General features: G+C 39.8%; 2 non-coding genes across 2 annotated transcripts; both read right to left on the bottom strand.

The window, feature by feature from the left end:
- Positions 1-9,881: 9,881 nt before the first annotated feature.
- Positions 9,882-9,953, bottom strand: trnaa-ugc. The gene has a single exon. It is a non-coding gene; the product is annotated as a tRNA-Ala (tRNA).
- A 5,301-nt stretch (positions 9,954-15,254) lies between these two features.
- trnaa-cgc lies at positions 15,255-15,326 on the bottom strand. The gene has a single exon. It is a non-coding gene; the product is annotated as a tRNA-Ala (tRNA).
- Between the last annotated feature and the right edge of the window lie 2,390 nt (positions 15,327-17,716).

Below are 17,716 nucleotides of genomic sequence, written 5' to 3'. Positions count from 1 at the left end.
CACACTCACACAGACACACACACCCCACACCCCACCCTCCACCACCACCAAATGTCAGAAAGCATTGATTGTGCGATTGTGAACAGGAGCCCACAGGCAATTTCAGATTTTGTTTGTGTCTCAACAAAGAAAAACTGACAGTGTATTTAAAGGTCAGAACAGAAGAAGGAGGGGGTCTGCTTGTGTGTGTGGCTGAGGAGGATGGTGAAATTTCCAGAATAAGAGACAGTCGGGCAGAGTTTTTGTTTTGTTTTGCTTCAATGAAGGAAAATGTAATTTTTGGTTCCTCTAGACAGTGAAATGAAAGCAGTATAAACTTTTACACCAAATTAAAATGTGTTTTTTTTCTAAGCTTTAATTTATTATGTATAAATAATTTCTAAAATAGTTATTTAGAGGATTGAATATTTCATATTTTCTCTTCTTGTGCAAACATTAAACAAATTATTCCCTCCTTTTCCTATATTCCCCATGAGACCTGGAAAAAAATATGTATGTCATTAAGTGGTGAAAGACAAATAACTTATTTAACTTAAATTGAGTCATGAATTACACATATGATGTTTGTTAACATAAGATAATTTTGCAGTTCTGGAATTTGCAGTTTGTCATAAAAATCATCAAGAACGTCATTTAGTTTTGTATGTCATTTGCCTGGCACAGACAAGGGGTTAAATTTACATGTCTGGCTATGCTGACAGCTGTATCTGTATATGAAAGGAGTGTTCATCTGTTCTGTAGGCCAACTAGCAGTCAGTGAATGTTAAACAGGAAACTGTTATGTATGTAGTCTTTCTAACTACAGCTGTTTTATGACAAACTATGGATTTCTTGAGCTGAAAAATGGTCTTTTAGACTGACAAATATTATCTGTGTAATTCAGTCATCACACAGTTCAAATGGGATATTGGTCTTTTGCATTTAACTACCGCACATATTGCTTCTGAAATAAGGTCTCATGAGGGAAGGGGTTCGCCTCTTTATTGGAGATAGGATTTATAGTAAAAACATGTTTCTCTCATACAAAAGTGGATGTGGATGTTGCTCATGGGTATTTCTTTGAGTTTGAGTGTCTTTGAGGCTTCAGAGCGCAGTTGGACCCATCTTAAAAAGTCTGTAAAGTCGCATCATATAAGTAAAATAAATAATAATAGTAATAATAATAATAAAAAATATGAACAAAAGTATTGGGACACTAATTACATTGGATTCTAAATACACAGAGCCCCCCCCCCCATTAATCTGTCTTGCTCCTGGAGGAGCCCCTGCTTGGTGTTGAATTTAATCTCAGTCTCAATCCACAGTTACTAATCCTGCAGATTATAGACCCTCACTCCATTACACACACACACACACAACCACACACACACACAGTTTGTTATTAACAACATCTTTATTATATGTGACAATCCCCTCGGAAGGATACTGCCCCCTCAGCATTTACCCATATGACACCAGCTGAGACTTGTACATATATTAACACACACATTCTCATACTGTGCAATAATGTATATCCTCATTTAAGACATCTGTACTTACACTGACACATGCACGCCTACACACAGATGTACCCTCAATATACAGCATTTGACCCGAGAGGAACCTCGCTGAACATATTGTTGATTTTGCATGCAGTGAGGCATTAATGCAACCACACAGACACACTCATACACACATGCACACCAGTTATTAAGGTGATTAAGTGCTCCGTGTTAATCTGCCTCAGTGTCTGTCATAAAACAAACAACTGAAATATGCTGACTTTCACCACATGTCAGAAGAATGATTTTAGGATTAAGCCGCTACACATGTGTAATCACATGCAATCTGCAATAATATGGACACTGGACACACATAAGCCTTCTGCCCTGGTAAAAAGAGGACTGTAGATTATATTGTAAGTAAGAACTGACTAACATTTGAGAACCTGCCCATTAAAAGGTTCCCACTCCTTTCTTGGCCTGCTCTTCAACTGACTGTCGACTCTGGGCAGTCTTTAAACTTTCAATCTACAGTTCTTCTCCTTTCATTGTGAAATTTATTTTTCAATTTAAAGTTTAAACCCCACGACCCTGATGGATAAGCAGTATAGAAAATGAATGAACAAATGAATGAATTTAAAGTTTAAACTCTCCCAGCGCATTCCATGCTCACACTCCATCATTTCAATGAGAGCGCGTCCTTTTATTAAATTTCAGTTCATGTTCTTTTATCCATTCATCCCATCCTTCAAGGCACTTGTAACACTTCCACTGTTCCTGCCTTTCTTACTTAATCATCTGCGTCTTCACAGTTTTGCCTGCAATGCAATTCAGTAGCAGGCAATCACGCAGCATTTTCTCATGAATGATATTGCTCCTAAAAGAAAAGTTAAACATTTGCATTTCTGGATAAGAAGCTGAACCTCCATATAGTTTAATTCTGAGCTGTGTTACATTCTGGTGGCCTCTGAGCATGTGGGTATACTTATGCATGAGAGGGACTAGCGATTTTCATAATGGAGAACTGCCAGTAGAGCTGCCAGTGAGTGTGTGTATGTGTGTGTACGTGTGAAAGAGAGGGACTGATGCCAGTGAGTCCGGATCAGCAGATCAGCAGTGTCATGATCCTTCTACGCTATGTGTGCGTGCATGCATACATGCATGCATTTAGCATGGTTAATCACTGTGATACTGATAACTTCTCTGTCTCTCTCTCCGTCTCTCCTTCCTGCCTCTGTTCATCGGTTCTTTACCGGCTTTCGGCTCAACCAATCAGTCTTGATACAAGCAGGTCACCAGCCATACATACAGACTGCTACCAACTATACAAACCAGTCAATGGACACGCATTCAGCTTGCTGCACCAAAGGAACGTCGCTTTGTGTTAAGGCTAGTCTCGTGTCCTCATTTGTCATCTAGGAAAGAAGTTGGCTGCGGCTAAAGCCACTCCTTATGAGCACTACACATCCAACTGCCCTTTTTTGTCCATCATCTCGCCTTTTTTCTCCTTTTTTACCCCCACTGTCAGTTTCTTTGATATTTTGAATGATGAATGAATGAACCACTGCAAATGATGATGATAAAAATAGACAGTTTTGGCTTTAGCTAATGTGACTATGATGCTATAAATGGGGATAAATAACCATCTTGGAATAATGTGTGATTTCTTTTCTGCTCTTTACATTTTTTGTAAATTCAGCTGGTGATCTTTGCACCTAAGCTAAACTAGTTTTTAATAAGATGGTCTCAAAATGCCAAAATGTTTATATCTTTTCACTACATTAGCCAATAAAGCAAATAATTTCTCTATAATTAGGCTTTTGTATGTCTGCATGTCTTAATATGGGAATAAAATCTCTTATTTGACTCTGAGATTTGAATGTATTTCTTTTGATTATGTGCTACTGGGCGCCATCTTGGCTCCACAAAGCAGCACTGGACTGGAGCCAAGATGGCAGATGGCAGCTTGTCTGCAGGGTTTGGATTCCGACAGGGCGTCTAATACAGCAAACACAGACAACTGGGTGGTGGAAGATGCTGCCCGGATGCATCTTCTCTTTCTTTTTCTTGTCATTTTTTTCACCTTTGATTCGCTACTCTGTTTCAAAGTCATTTTTATTTTTTCCTGCCCATTTTATGTCATCCTCTTTTTGTGTTTTGCCTTTAATGCTCTCAGATATTTGATTGCAGAACACATCATACGAGAAAAAGACAGGAATAAGACATAGATAGTTGAACTATTTTGCTGACTCTCCGATTCAGAGAATTTTTGTGTGCACCTGCAGCACAGTATCATTTTTTACTGCTGATATGAAACACCTAAGATAAGTTCCAGAACCAAAGATTAGATTGAAATTTTTCTGAGCACCAAAGTGAGGATTTCATGTATAAATTTGTTTTAGCGTTCAGAGGATAATTTCATTCTGCGCTGAATAATCAGAGCTGAAGAAAAGATTTTTACACCGTCCTCGTTACTGCATTTATTCTTTGCTTCCTTTTATTGTCAATTTCCTCCTCTCATTTTCTTAACACTCCGTTATTTCTATCACTCTCTTTCTCCCCTGACTCTAACTCCATCTCACTCCTTTCAACCTCTCTCTCTTTCATCTTTCTGCATCCCATTCTCTTTTCCATCTCGATTCTTTCCTGGAGCAACAGTATGTATACACCCGGTTGCCATGGCAACAGGAAGAGGCCACATAAGCGGGTGGATGAACAAAAGACCCAGAGACCCTCATCCACAGAGAGAGAGAGAGAGAGAGAGAGAGAGAGAGAGAGAGAGAGAGAGAGAGAGAAGGAAAATCAGATTTCATTTTTAGGAGAGGGGTTTGGTGTGTTGAAAATGAGGAGGTGGTGGTGGAGGAGGAAGAGGAGTGGGGGGGGCAGGGATGGATAGCGTAGGTGAGGTGAGTTCATAAATGAAAGAGAGAGAGAGAGAGAGAGAGAGAGAGAGAGAGTGGGGGGAAGGGAGATGTGGATAACAAAGCGAAAAATGGAAACAATTTCTGTGAATAAAAAGGAAAAGCTTAAAAAAATGCAGCATTATGTAAAAACTGCAGCTGTTACACCAGCGTGGCCAGCGGTTGTGTCTCAGAATTAGAGATCATTTCAAAATCACTGTGCGGTGCAGAAGATTGGGTGTCATTTTAACGTTGTTAAGACCATTTCAAAGGTATTTGGTCGTATTGTTAGAGAAAATAGGAGGTAATTTTGAAAGCAATTTGTGTGAAGTTCAAAGTATCTTTAAGGCATTTTACTGCATGTAATTTACATTTTGGGAAACTTCCCTGCTTTGATAACACTGGCTCCATTTTACATTTATGTAAAGCAAGTAATATACCTGCAGTGTGTATAGTATGCAATGTAGGAGAGCAGTGACATGTAAGAGAGAATAACACTGACAGGAGTCTGTAAGAGATGAGCCCACAATGCTGCCTTGGAGCCACAAATTTCTTTAACACTGACAACCCATAGGAACAGTGGTACCCTACTTTGTGTTATTAGAATTCCTCCTATTCAGGTCTCTATGTATTTATTAAAATTAATCCAAAAAAGTTGATTTTAAATATATGTCTGCTTACCAGCCTGGGATAGGGACCCTTCTAGGGCTTGCAAAGTAAATTTGAGGTGTCAGAAGATGATTGACAGGTAGGGAGGGAGAAAGAAAAAAAAAACCAAAACAAAACATTTGCTGTGACACAAAATTGTTTTTTACCAACATTTTTCTTGTGAATTAGAGTTCTGAAAACTACAAAATGAAACAATAAAAGAGCAAGCTCTGACCCTTTATTTGTATTCAGGTGACAAGTCTTGTCATCTGTGGTAGAAACTTTGGCTGCTTTCTGCTGTGTATTATTGTCTTTCCAAACCTACAAAAGCCTATCGACAGGTGACTGATGGGCATTTCTGTGCTTCATGATAATTTCTTTGACATCATATGACATCCTCAAACACATGCTGTCATACGCAGCTGTAGGAGTCGTTTTAAAAATAATATTTTATTGGAAAAAAAATCAATCTGATTGCTAAGTAAGTAAGTTACTTAGAGAAGAAAGTTTCTGTCGTATGTAATCCTTTCTAAACCAACTGGATAATGAAAACAGTGACAGTTTAAACCATCCCTGTGCAGCCTGATTCAGAGGTTTGATTAACTCATTTAAGTAATACAAAGGAACTGCTTTTAATCATAAAATGTAAATATACCGTATGATTTGTAATTATCCATATATATATATATAATAGTGGTCCACCTCAAGGCTTCTTCCAATTACTGTAGCTATAAATGCCTTGTAACTATCTGAATCAGCATCTTCAGTCGCATTTCTAGCTGGTAATTATGTTGCTCTTGTTGCTGCTTCCTTTGAACAAGAAGCAGACATTCATTCTGTCTCACTTAATTAAGCTGTAACCTAGTAATAATTAGGAGAAAAAAATAGCAATTGGGAAAATGTCAACTTCATTTCCATTTCAAGCCTTCCCCGCATTATTTTTGCACTTTTGTATTAATGTATATAATTTTTTACGATTCTTGCATGCAAAAGAGGCACTTTGTTACTCAGTGGATAAAGTCAACCGTTTTTCAGGTTCAGCATCTTTCACAGGATGTTACCTCTCTGAATCATTTATAAAATAGACAACCTCAAATGCTTCCATCAAGTCCATTAACCTTTCAAGCATATAATTAACAGCTGAGCTGATCACAAATGCGCTCCTGCTTGTCTAAGTAAACATAGGGAGCGCTGATCCTTTGCAGAGTATACAGATAGACCCTTCAGGGCACTAGTGAGAGAACCATATTCAATTATCCTGCCTATTAAAACTTGTCAGGAGTGTGTGTGCATGCGTGCATGTGTGTTTATTAGCCGAAAAAGGACAGGCTTGTGCAAATATAATTACACCAATTAAAACACAGAGGGGTTCATGGGGTGGGGGGTGGGTGGTGGTTGGGTTGAAAGACTGGCAGCAGTTGTGCACGAGTGTTGGCGTGTGTGCCAGTGGGTAAGGTGGCTGGTTCTCCTGTGTGTGTGTGTGTGTGTTCATATCAATGCGCCCATGTGTGGGTGTTGACATTCTGGGAACACTGTTCTTCACACCCTCTCCTCCATCCCCCCATCAGCACCACCATCACCCCATCCCCCCAAAGCCTTTGCTTCCCTGTCTGCCTTGTCTTCAGGGAGCTGAAGGAGCTCAAAGGAGAGACTCCATGTCAGGAGGAGAGATGGAGGAAGGAATGAGGACAGGGAGAAAAATGGGCGCTGGTTTACAGGAGAGTGTTTAGATTAAAAGGAGAGTGAGGAGAGCAAAATCAATTGCCACTTTGCTGGAAGAATTAAACAAAAAGATTGGCATTTTTCTCGAAGTGATGACTGTGTGTGGACAGTATCATGAATTAAATGTCTTATGTATTAAAGCAGCAGGGTTACTTTCCTCTTCTTCTCTTCTTCATGAGTTTGTGCCAAGTAAGAACAATTATCCTTGACCTGTTTTTCCTCATTGAATCTGTATGACAGATGCAGGTGGATGTTGCAGAAAGATTTTGGAGCTTTGTAACTTTTTCCTCTCATTAATATTTCCAAGCCATAGTTAATATTAGCATACTGGATAATAACCTCCTTTACCCTGCTTGAGGTGTGTTTTTCTTTTTATTGGAGGCAGTAGAAGACACTCTGCATCCAAGGGGATGGAACTTGGCTTTGCTACCACATCTTGAGCAGTCAAACCTCTCAAGCAGTTGATTTTAGCAGCTTTATTCTTCTTTTACAAAAAAAATCACTCTGCTGTTAAATAATGACGAAATGCTGTAAGACTGTATTCCTTATCAGTTAGTAAATTTCAGGACGACATGTCCATGTGATGGAGACAAAGGGAGTGAATGACTGGATGAACTAATGTAATATTTCATGACTTTTCTCCCCGTTCACTCCTCACTAGTTTTTGCCCAAAGGGTAACACCAGCAACCACGTCTGTCAGGCTAAATTTGCCCCTGAGAACCTACCTGTCCAAAGAAATAACAACAATAACAATAAAAAACCCTGAAATTTTCTGACATGGTCCAAAAACATTTATTCATTCTTATCGTCATGACAGATAAACTGTCATCACAATGCAGCAGAGGTGATTGTATTCCAAACATCAGCGGCTATTGGAAGTCGCTGTCAAGCTTTCTTCTCCTTTTACAGAATACAGTGACAACATCACACACTCGGCCGCACTGTGCAGAGCTGCAGCTTCTAAAACAGTTCGGTTCAGGCCACGCTGAGACCAAGAAAATTAACTGTTTGTGATCACGAGACCAACAGAGTATACACCTGCTTCAAGGCTTAATACTAACTCATTTGTGGAGACAGCAAGTTATTAAAGGGCACTAACTGGAGATATTTATAGCAAATAATTTTAACTGGTAGTTGGTGTTAAATGCAATGCATCATGTGTTTTGTTGAAAAGATGTGATATAAAATTTATATCTGGCCAATTCAGATTTATTTTATTTAGTAGATGAAAATTTTAGGGAAAGTTTGATTGAATATGAAGTTTGTTGAATTGCTCACATGCTATGATACACGCGATCCTATGGAAGACTCTTGACAAATAGTGAAGTATAGACAGCAAGAACACATACTGGTCATAAACCAAATTATATGACAAATTGAATTTGAAATTTATTATTATTATTATTTTTTTTTACCTTGCCACTAGATGAAAGCTAAAGGAATTGCCATTTTTATTACAGTTCATCCAGAGGAGGATAAGAATATGTGTGTACAAAATTTCATGGCAATCAAACAGACTAAATGTCACTAAAAGCCACAAACGTGAACCTCCAAATGGCAGCAGTCAAATCGCTGGTAGGAGTAAAACTAGTCTAAATCCATGACCATTCGTGAACACTGTGCACACCTGAAACCTGTTATTTTCTTGTTGTTTTTTTAAACTGAGACACAATTACTGATTTTTGAGCCACACATCAAATTTCTCCCTCTCTTCTACTCATGCAGACATACAGGAAGAGAGGAGATGCTGAAGAGCTCTGAATCCATCTGCTCATGAAGGATGAAGCTTTTTTTTGTAAAGGGACTTACAGTTCAATAATATACACTCTTACCTGGTATAATATTTAAAGAACATATGAATTATTTGCTCTACCCACTTTACCATATCTATTTTAAGCTCTGACACAAACCTGAGGTCTTTTTTCCTCTCCCCTCCTGCTCATCAGTCAGCAGATGTTTGGGAGGCGCAAACGCCACTCTCTTCCTCCTTCCTCCTGTCCTCCTGTCACTCCTTCTCTCCCTTTTTAATTACCCCTGAATTTCTTTCTGCTATCTCGGGCTGCAAAAGTGAAGGAGCTGCTGTCATTTTGTCACAAACCTGCTCTTCTTCCTGATCAAATTATTCGTCCATATTCATGTGATGATATCTTTTATTAAAATACTTGATTGTGGTGTGTTCTCAGCTTTGCATTGCATGTTTTATTTATACATCCACGCATATCACTTTTCCACAGGCTTAACAACTAGCCAAGGACCAATTTAGCCCCCCCGCAGCCCCCCACCACCACCAGCTCTTTCTTCAGTCTCAACCGCCTTCTCTTTACCTCCATTTCATCATCGTCCCTCTATTTTCTATTTTCTTCGGAAAAGGACTTACATACAAAAAAGAAGAGGGGGAGTAATGGAGGTCCAAACACATGATATAACCAATCAATACAATGACCATGAATACCATAAAACCCGGGATTATATGACTGAACACACATTTGTCACTCTACAGTGTACCTGGCGAATAACAAAATAATGTTGGAGGAGAAGTGAGGTCAGCTAACCCTGGTCATGGCTATTGCACCGAGTATTCATGTGGATTTCATATTTTCATTACAAGGGCAGCTGATTATTCGTTCCCTTAGCAGGAAGTAAAAGGATTTTTGCTGAATGTTTTTACATGAAGCACTTTTAAGAATTGTGTATCCTTAGTATTGTGTGACCCAAAGAAGAGCATGAACAAACTGATAATTAGTGTTCGGAGATGAGCTTTGGATATTTGATACTGGGTGTTTGAGATTGTAGGGGTTTGAGGCCAGGACTTCATATATGCAAAATGCCCCAGCATTATTAAGGTATACTTTGTATTTTAATTTAGCCCCTATCAATAAAGGAGGAAAGGTGGTCTTCATGTCTTCACCTCTCTAAACAGGAATAGTGGAATCTCTTTGTTGGTTATGTGTATACAGTATAATAAACTTAACATACAAGTTATTACAAAGTTACACAAGAGCAGTGTGGATAGTGAATTCAGTACTGTATTCTTTGTAGAAGTAGCTCATGGAGCTACTACAGACCCATGCAGACATACAGACCCCATTTATCTATCTGCATTATGAGAGTTCTGCTGTAGATAAGAGATGGAGATGCTGGGGATTGAACCCAGGACCTCATACATGCAAAGCATGCGCTCTCCCACTGAGCTACATCCCCCCTGCTGACAGCTTCTCTGTATCATAACTTAAACAGCCATATTCACAGATGGTACAGTTTACTTATACTGCATGTATTGGCTCAAATGCACTTATATCCTGTGTTAGTCTTATAATGACAATGTTCATGTTAAACAAGACAAACTCTTTATAGATTTTTTTTCCACAAAATGACTGTGGGTCTAAGTAATATGTACAGTACTGAACAGCATTCTAATATATAGTGTTCAGCATGTCAGACTGAGGATTATTGTGATTGCAGACAGCCACAGCACAACGGTTCATTTCATCAGCCATCTATAGTGCCATACAGTCTGTGTAATCAACCACTGAATCAACTGAATGAAATAATCTTTTTCTTCCAAATTATCATAATCTCTTATCCTTTTAGCACTGAGTGCTGTGTAATTATTCCAATATGATCTAACACAGTCTGGCTGCGGTGTGTTTTTTGCTGTAAATGAGTGTGCAAGGCTTAAGATGCAGTCGTCTTTCTTCTCAGTTCTCAATTTACTGCCGATTCAAAACTGAATTTGAATGGAAAAGACTGAGGCTTTTTTTTCCTTTTAAATAGACGCATTTAAAGTTGTGGTAAGCAATTCTTGAGTTTCCTGACCTGCTGAATTATGTGGGAATAAACTTAACACAAAAAGTCAAGCAAACTCCAAAAACACATCAAGTGAAGCTCAAGTAAGGAATTAAGTTGTTTGGGCAGATCAAAATATGCAGTGTGCAATGCTAACCCAGTAATGCCAAGCAGTACATTTGCAATTTTAACCAATTTAGTTTTTGTATGTTAGCATGCTAAAACACAAAGTTGAGCTGAGGTGGAGGGAAACTTACTATCTAGTATAGGTAGGTAGGTAGGTAGGTAGGTAGATAGATAGTTAGTTAGATAGATAGATAGATAGATAGATAGATAGATAGATAGATAGATACTTTATTGATACTTTATGGGAAATTCAAGATGCCACTATGCATACTTTTACTCACTCGTCTCTTAAAGGTGAGCACAGTCTGATGGTGGTCCTAAATAAAATGTTTTCAGATCTGTGGTGAACATCATTTGCAGAAAACTGTTGCTGGTGTCAGACTCAGTACTGAAGCTGGACTTAGCACAGTTTTACAGCTCTGATTCCAGTACAGCCGAAGTTTTTCTCTCCCTCCAACAATAAAGGCTTTCACACTGTAAGACCTTGAACATTTTCACCAAAGCAATTCCCCTATGAAATGGGAATATTCCACATCTGCTTGGGCCCACATTGCAGTGCAGCGATAAAGCAAACAGAGGCAACCCCAGTCGGAGTCAAAAGCTAGTGTGTACTGTAAAGTGTTTAAATCTCTCTACTATCAGCCACCCACAGCAGTTTATCTGCAGTCGTGGATCAGCGGTTAGGGTGTCGGACCCGTAACCGGTGGATCGCTGGTTCGATTCCCCGTCCCGGTGTCCATGGCTGAGGTACCCTTGAGCAAGGTACCTAACCCCCACTGCTCCCCGGGCGCTGCACGCGGTCGCCCACTGCCCCGGGTTTGCTGTGTGTGTGTGCACGTCACTTGGGTGGGTTAAATGCAGAGAACAAATTTCGTTGGAGTGAGTTCCCTCCAATGACAAAATATGTCACTTTAAACTTTAATCTTATCTCACAGTGCTGGGAACAAACAGGTTTCTGCAGAAAAAAACCAAAAAACCCATGAAATCTACCACAGTGGTGTAACTTGAATGTCAGTTCTCCTTGAAATTGACATTTATTCTTCCTGAGAAACATGTAGCTTCTCTAACTGCTGCTAATGATGTCCAGTGCATCAGTGCATCCACTCAGCTCACCCCTTTTCAGTTAATGGGACCCTTTTATCTAGTTGGAAGGATGAGGGTCAAAACATGTTGTCACAAACAGCTTAGCACACAGCAGACATGTCTTATCCCTTCAGAGGTTAGATTTTATCATTAAGAAACAACTGCTCCAATCGGCTCACAAGTAAAGAGCTTGTCACTCCAGAGCAATAAAACACACACACACACACGGGGTATGTGAAACCTTGTTGAAAAGTCAAATACACGCTTAACGAAAGCTGGAAACCATTTGTTCATCACCCATAGCTGAGAGAAATTTTCTGTTAGGTGCAATAGTATTCGGAATAGTTGATACAAAAGAGTTTAAATTCAAGTACAGGTATGAGCTCAGTGCTCCTACCGTTATTAGCAGGTCTAATGTTTCCCGTGGGAGCCATCTCAGTTTTGCATCTTAGTATATTAACATTTGCTAATTAACACAAAGTACAGCTGAGGCTGGTGTGAATGTCATTAGCTCTGCAGGTATTTCGCCAAAAATAGGCAGATCAAAAGTGAGAGAATTATCAAGTTATCACAAGTCAAATGAGGGGACCATTTAAGAGTTATTTAAGAGATAGATCTAAGATATTTCGGTCTCGATCCACTGACAGACATTGCTGTTTTATTGTGAGCATTTCAATGAATAACATTTTCAATGAACAACATTTTTCTGATGAGGACAGTGTCTCTTCACTAGATATTATACTTCCATTATACTGTAAAACAAATGTCACAAGCTATTATGAATTTCAGATTTCTGGGTAAGAGGGTTTTGTTTCCACTGAAGCAAGAGCAGTGCTGCAAATGGTAGGATAGTGAAATAATAGTGAAATAAACATTTCCTTGTAGTTTTTTTTTTTAAATCTGTTTGGAGTCAATAAAACAACACTGAAATCTGTCACTCATTTTGCTGGACCACACATAAAGCACCTGTGGATTAGATGATCCACTATGTAAGCATCTGTAAACCTCAACTTAAACATAACATAAGCTGATGTTTAAATTTGCTTCCCCTTTTTCTGCACCCCCACATTCACAATCCTGTACTTCAGATTTATACGCTACAGATCATAGAAGGTTTTTTTTTACACTAGTCATGTATTAATGTCACAGTGAGCCGCCGAGCTTCACTTTGTACCGAGCACTTGTTTCTTCAATTAGATCTCAGCGGGGTGGAGGGGTACACTGTCATACTTGCCCCGGGCTCTCTCTCCTACTCTCTCTGCTTCTCCATGCAGCGAGAGTGGGTTAACAGGATTAAGGGGACATTTGCATCGGGTTGGGTTTGAACGCTGATTATGTTGGCAATGACTCCATCATGGTATGTAGTCACATAACATTCTGAGAGCTCAACGTGCAGCGTATTTAGGTCAGATTTGACTGAGAACTGCATACATTAACACACTCTCTCACACACACAAATACCCCCAGAGGAAGTTAACAACTTAAGACCAGGAGGAAGAACATCTTTAAAGATAGATAGATAGAGAGATATATAGATAGATAGATACTAGTCACAAGAGACAACAAGACTGGCACAGTTTAAAAGAGGGCTAAGGAGGCGGTGTTGGGGGTGTGCATCTTGATGTTACATGTTGATCTAAGGCACTGAGTCCGGATCATAAGGGAGTTGATGTTGGCATAATCTACTTAATCTGATTGAGGGCAGCATCGTCTTCACAAGCTCAATAATTGATAGCACCATCTGCTGTGGAATCAATCTTCCAGAATGTCTCATAAGGAATTAGGTTAGAGCAACACTGGGTAATTACATTTTACCTTTCTTTGCCATAAGGAGACTGATACTGGATAATTGTATTTAACATTTATCTTTCATCACAATCACAACAGGATGAATGTGCACGGAGTTCTTTGGGTTTGTGGTTTGTCTGCCACCTCCTTGAAAACAGTGATTCATAACATACTCAGAAAATACTCAGACAAACGTAATGTGCACACTCACATGAAAGTGAGACATGTGACCAGATGAACTCAGCACATCAGCATATGTTAGTTTATTGGTTACCAAATTAGGGAGATATTTCAACTGTTCAACAGGAATCCATTACTTTTAGCTGTCAGCTTAAAGTTTTCATCCATTACTTTTAGCTAAGTGTTCCTCTTTGTTTTGTTTTTCTGCTCACTAACTCTCACACTGTGTTACAGCTGACTCTTAGGCATCTATATGTTACTTCAAATGTAATTTTCATTTCATAAAAGTTCCTAAGCTGTTCCACAACTTACCCAATTTATCCAACTCTACATACTCATTGGCAACTGCTAAATTGTCCTTCCGGGCTTCAAGAACCATTGTTTAGATTAAGTCAAGTGAATTTTAGTTATACAGCACCAAATCAATCACAGGACAGAAGCACTTCTTGGTTGCTCTTTGATAGTAATTAGGCTATTACATTCAACTTAAGAATGGCTACACCACAGCTGCAGAGGCTAATTATGGCTGAAATGATTACTTTAATGAGGCAGGGCTGTTTAATAGGATGTGGTGTCTCTATGTGTGAGTGTATGTGCATTTGTGTATGGCTGCCACGACTGAGCTTGTGCATGTGTGTTTGACCTGTAAATAATTGATCGGTTAACATTGTCTGAACATCTTTAATTCACATCACAGAGATGATAGCAAACACACACAGTTCTCCCCTGTGACCGCCTGCAACTATATGCTTGACAGATTAAAACACTTTTATTAACACCGAAAACACGCAAAATGTACTGCATGTGATGATACGAAAGAAGGCTTTGTTTCCTCTGCCAAGCATTGTGTTGCAGCACCTCAGCAGGTGCATCTGAAGCAGTAAAAGCCTCTCAACATTTATCTGTTCCTTGGATGCATCAGCCATGTAGTGTTCATACCTCGCTGAAAAACAGGTTGACACATTTATGCAGCTTGGGAATGCTGTGAGCATTTTTAGCTATGCATTTAAAGACACTAGAGGGCAGGTATGATTAACTTTTTGGGTTGCTCCTAATTATGTTACATCTACTGTGACATACATGTGACATACCTATAATACAGCCAGGAGGCATTCACAGGAGTTAAAGGCAAAATGAAGGAAGCAATCTCAGTGTTTCTGTCGTAAGTCTTCTCTGTATGGATGTAGAAAATAGAATACGATGTGATATTTTTACCGCTCTTACTGCTATAACTGATGGAAGTAACTGAATTCTTGACATTTGATTTTCATGTAAAGTCACAAGGATCAACCCCCCCCCCCCCCCCCCCCTATTTCATTTCACTTAAAGAAAAGACCTGCAGGAACAAATGAGAGCTTGGAGAAAAAAATGGTTAGAGGACAGATTAGTCTGATGAAGGTCACTGCAACCGAAAAAGAAAAAAAGGTGAATTTGTCTGTTATTGTCTTGTAATAACACATGGACTGTGGTCATGCAGTGTGATAGTCACCCTGGAGGCAGGACCACAGTACAAGTACCCTTGTATCTGCAGACAACATGTGGAGATGCTGGGGATTGAACCCAGGACCTCATACATGCGAAGCATGCGCTCTACCACTGAGCTACATCCCCACTGGTGGTTATGCAAAAGTGTATTCTTGACAAAGTGTTTTATTCACCTTGAAGCCAGTGTAAGGCTCCAACTGATTTTTTGGTGAAAGACTTCACTATCTTGAATACTGAGCATGATGAAGAATCAAGTGACCGTCAAGACAAGAAAACCTGGCAGCATGAGAGTTTTCCTGTGGATAAGAAGCAGAAATGCTGGGGATTGAATCCAGGACCTCATGCATGCAAAGCAAGCACCCCCTTACATTGTAAAGCATCCACCAGTTTAGTTCAGAATTCCACTTTCTCAGCAGGAATCCATGAATTTATATTATAATTTATATATTTTATCAGTTGAAAATCTGACCCAGTATAATATGACAAATTCAGTAACTGCTGAGCTCATTATCCAATCACTTATCATTCACTTTATTCATCTTCCAGCAGCAAGTTAATATTACTGTCTAGTAACCTGGATATAAAATGCACAAATTCGTTGTTTGAGTGGAATCAAACTAATCAAATGCTATAACTGCCCTTTCTTCTCCACCCTAAACAAACAGCAGAATCCATTGTTGGAGGGAGGATTAGCAGAAAAGGTTTTGAGCTATTTGTTCCATTTCCTTCTCAGCAGAGGTGCGGGATGGTGGGGTGAATCAGCTCGCAATCAGCCATCTGTGACACACCAGGTAGTGAGTAACACACAGGGTGGGGAGTTACCCTACACTCACCTTGTAATCTGATTTTAGGCAGACATTCTGGGTGAAATGCTCGCATTTTGCACAAGATTTCTGCTCTGTGGTTTTATGTGGTGCCTTAGATTGACTGACAGCTTGATTGATAGATTTTAGATAGAGGGAGAGAGGGGACAGTGTGTGTGCAGGAGAGGTCTTAAGTGTGATTGGAAGGGATATGGGGGCAATATATATACACACACACACACACACACAGAGAGAGAGAGAGAGAGAGAGAGAGAGAGAGAAACAGAACAAATCAGGGTACAAAAATCTTGGGTTTAATTAAGGAAATGAAAGCTGTTAACTAAATTAATGTCTCTCTCTGTGTGTGTGTGTGTGTGTGTGTGTGTGTGTGTGTGTGTGTGGACAGAAGTCGCATGCCCCTGCCCTGCCCCTCCTTCATATACACACACACACACACACACACACACACACACACACACACGCACCCTTACAAAGGTTTTTACTGATTAAGTGGGAGCGCAGAAATAGAATCCATGACGGCATCATTACCTACCCAGCACACGGATCAGTCACACATTTCCCAGATTTAGTTCCAGGAAAGACTTCACAGCAAGCAATATTTTCTTTTTTTTTGAAAAAAAAAAAAAAAATCACTGCTCTCCTGCTTGCCCAGGTGTCCGAGGACAAGGTCAATGTCGTGTGTGTGTGTTTGTGTGTGTGCGTGTGTGTGAGTGAGTGTGTGCTTGCCGTATTCTGAGCCATATAATTACATTTGCTGGCGATGGTGGCTCGTCTGTCTCTCTCCATCGCTTCCCTCCGTCTGATTTTCTTTTCTGACATCCTCTTCACCCATAGCAATCTCTCCAGCTCAACCAGTGGACCCCAACCATTTAGTCACACACTCATGTAGACACACCGTTCGCCTAGCATGAACACACACACACACACACGGTACAACCAAAAAGACACATTTACAGACTTGTGACAATGCACTGACAGGAATGCACACTGACACACACAAACACATTAACCAAAGAAGTGCAGGGTCACGGACTGCAGCTTCCTTACATCAGGGTCTGAATATTAATGTGTGGGGACAGATAAGCAGCCGTGGCAATCCCTTTAAGGCCATACTCTTCTCTGGTTGGTGCTTCTGGTTAATTTATGCCAATCTGTGTGCCCAATTTATGCAGATTTGGGGTTTCGATTTGAACCAGTGTGTGTGTGCAATGGTTTGAAGGCTTCAATCAAACCGACTGTGTCTGCGCCTTGTCTTTGTGTCTGCTTATCATACCATTTCATTTACTGAAACCTTGTGTTTGAAAATTCCAACTACTGTCCAGTGCATTTCGTTGTATCTTTTTATTTTTAGCACTTGCTTCACCTGCCCAGAAGAGGACAGCAGTTGAGTTCAGTTTGAAGGATAATTTCATCATATTTTCTGAATCAAAGTATTAACACCCTCCTTACTTGCTTTATTCCAGATGCAATGCAGTCAGTGTAAACAGTGACTGACCCAGACGTTGATCTGGACCTCCACACTGACATTGATAAATATACTAACCACCTAAAAGTCAGAGGTGAAGTCACGGGTGGGGGTTTCTAAAGTGCCCTCATCTCCAACGGCTGCTGCAACTGCCACTGATGAAGACATTCATTGTGATTGTGAGTGATGTTTAGTCATTCAAAAGTCATTGCCCCACGTAAAGATGA

Source organism: Scatophagus argus, chromosome 23 (assembly GCF_020382885.2).
Source record: "Scatophagus argus isolate fScaArg1 chromosome 23, fScaArg1.pri, whole genome shotgun sequence".
NCBI classification, from domain to species: Eukaryota; Metazoa; Chordata; class Actinopteri; family Scatophagidae; genus Scatophagus; species Scatophagus argus.
This window is presented reverse-complemented; position numbering and strand designations above follow the sequence as displayed.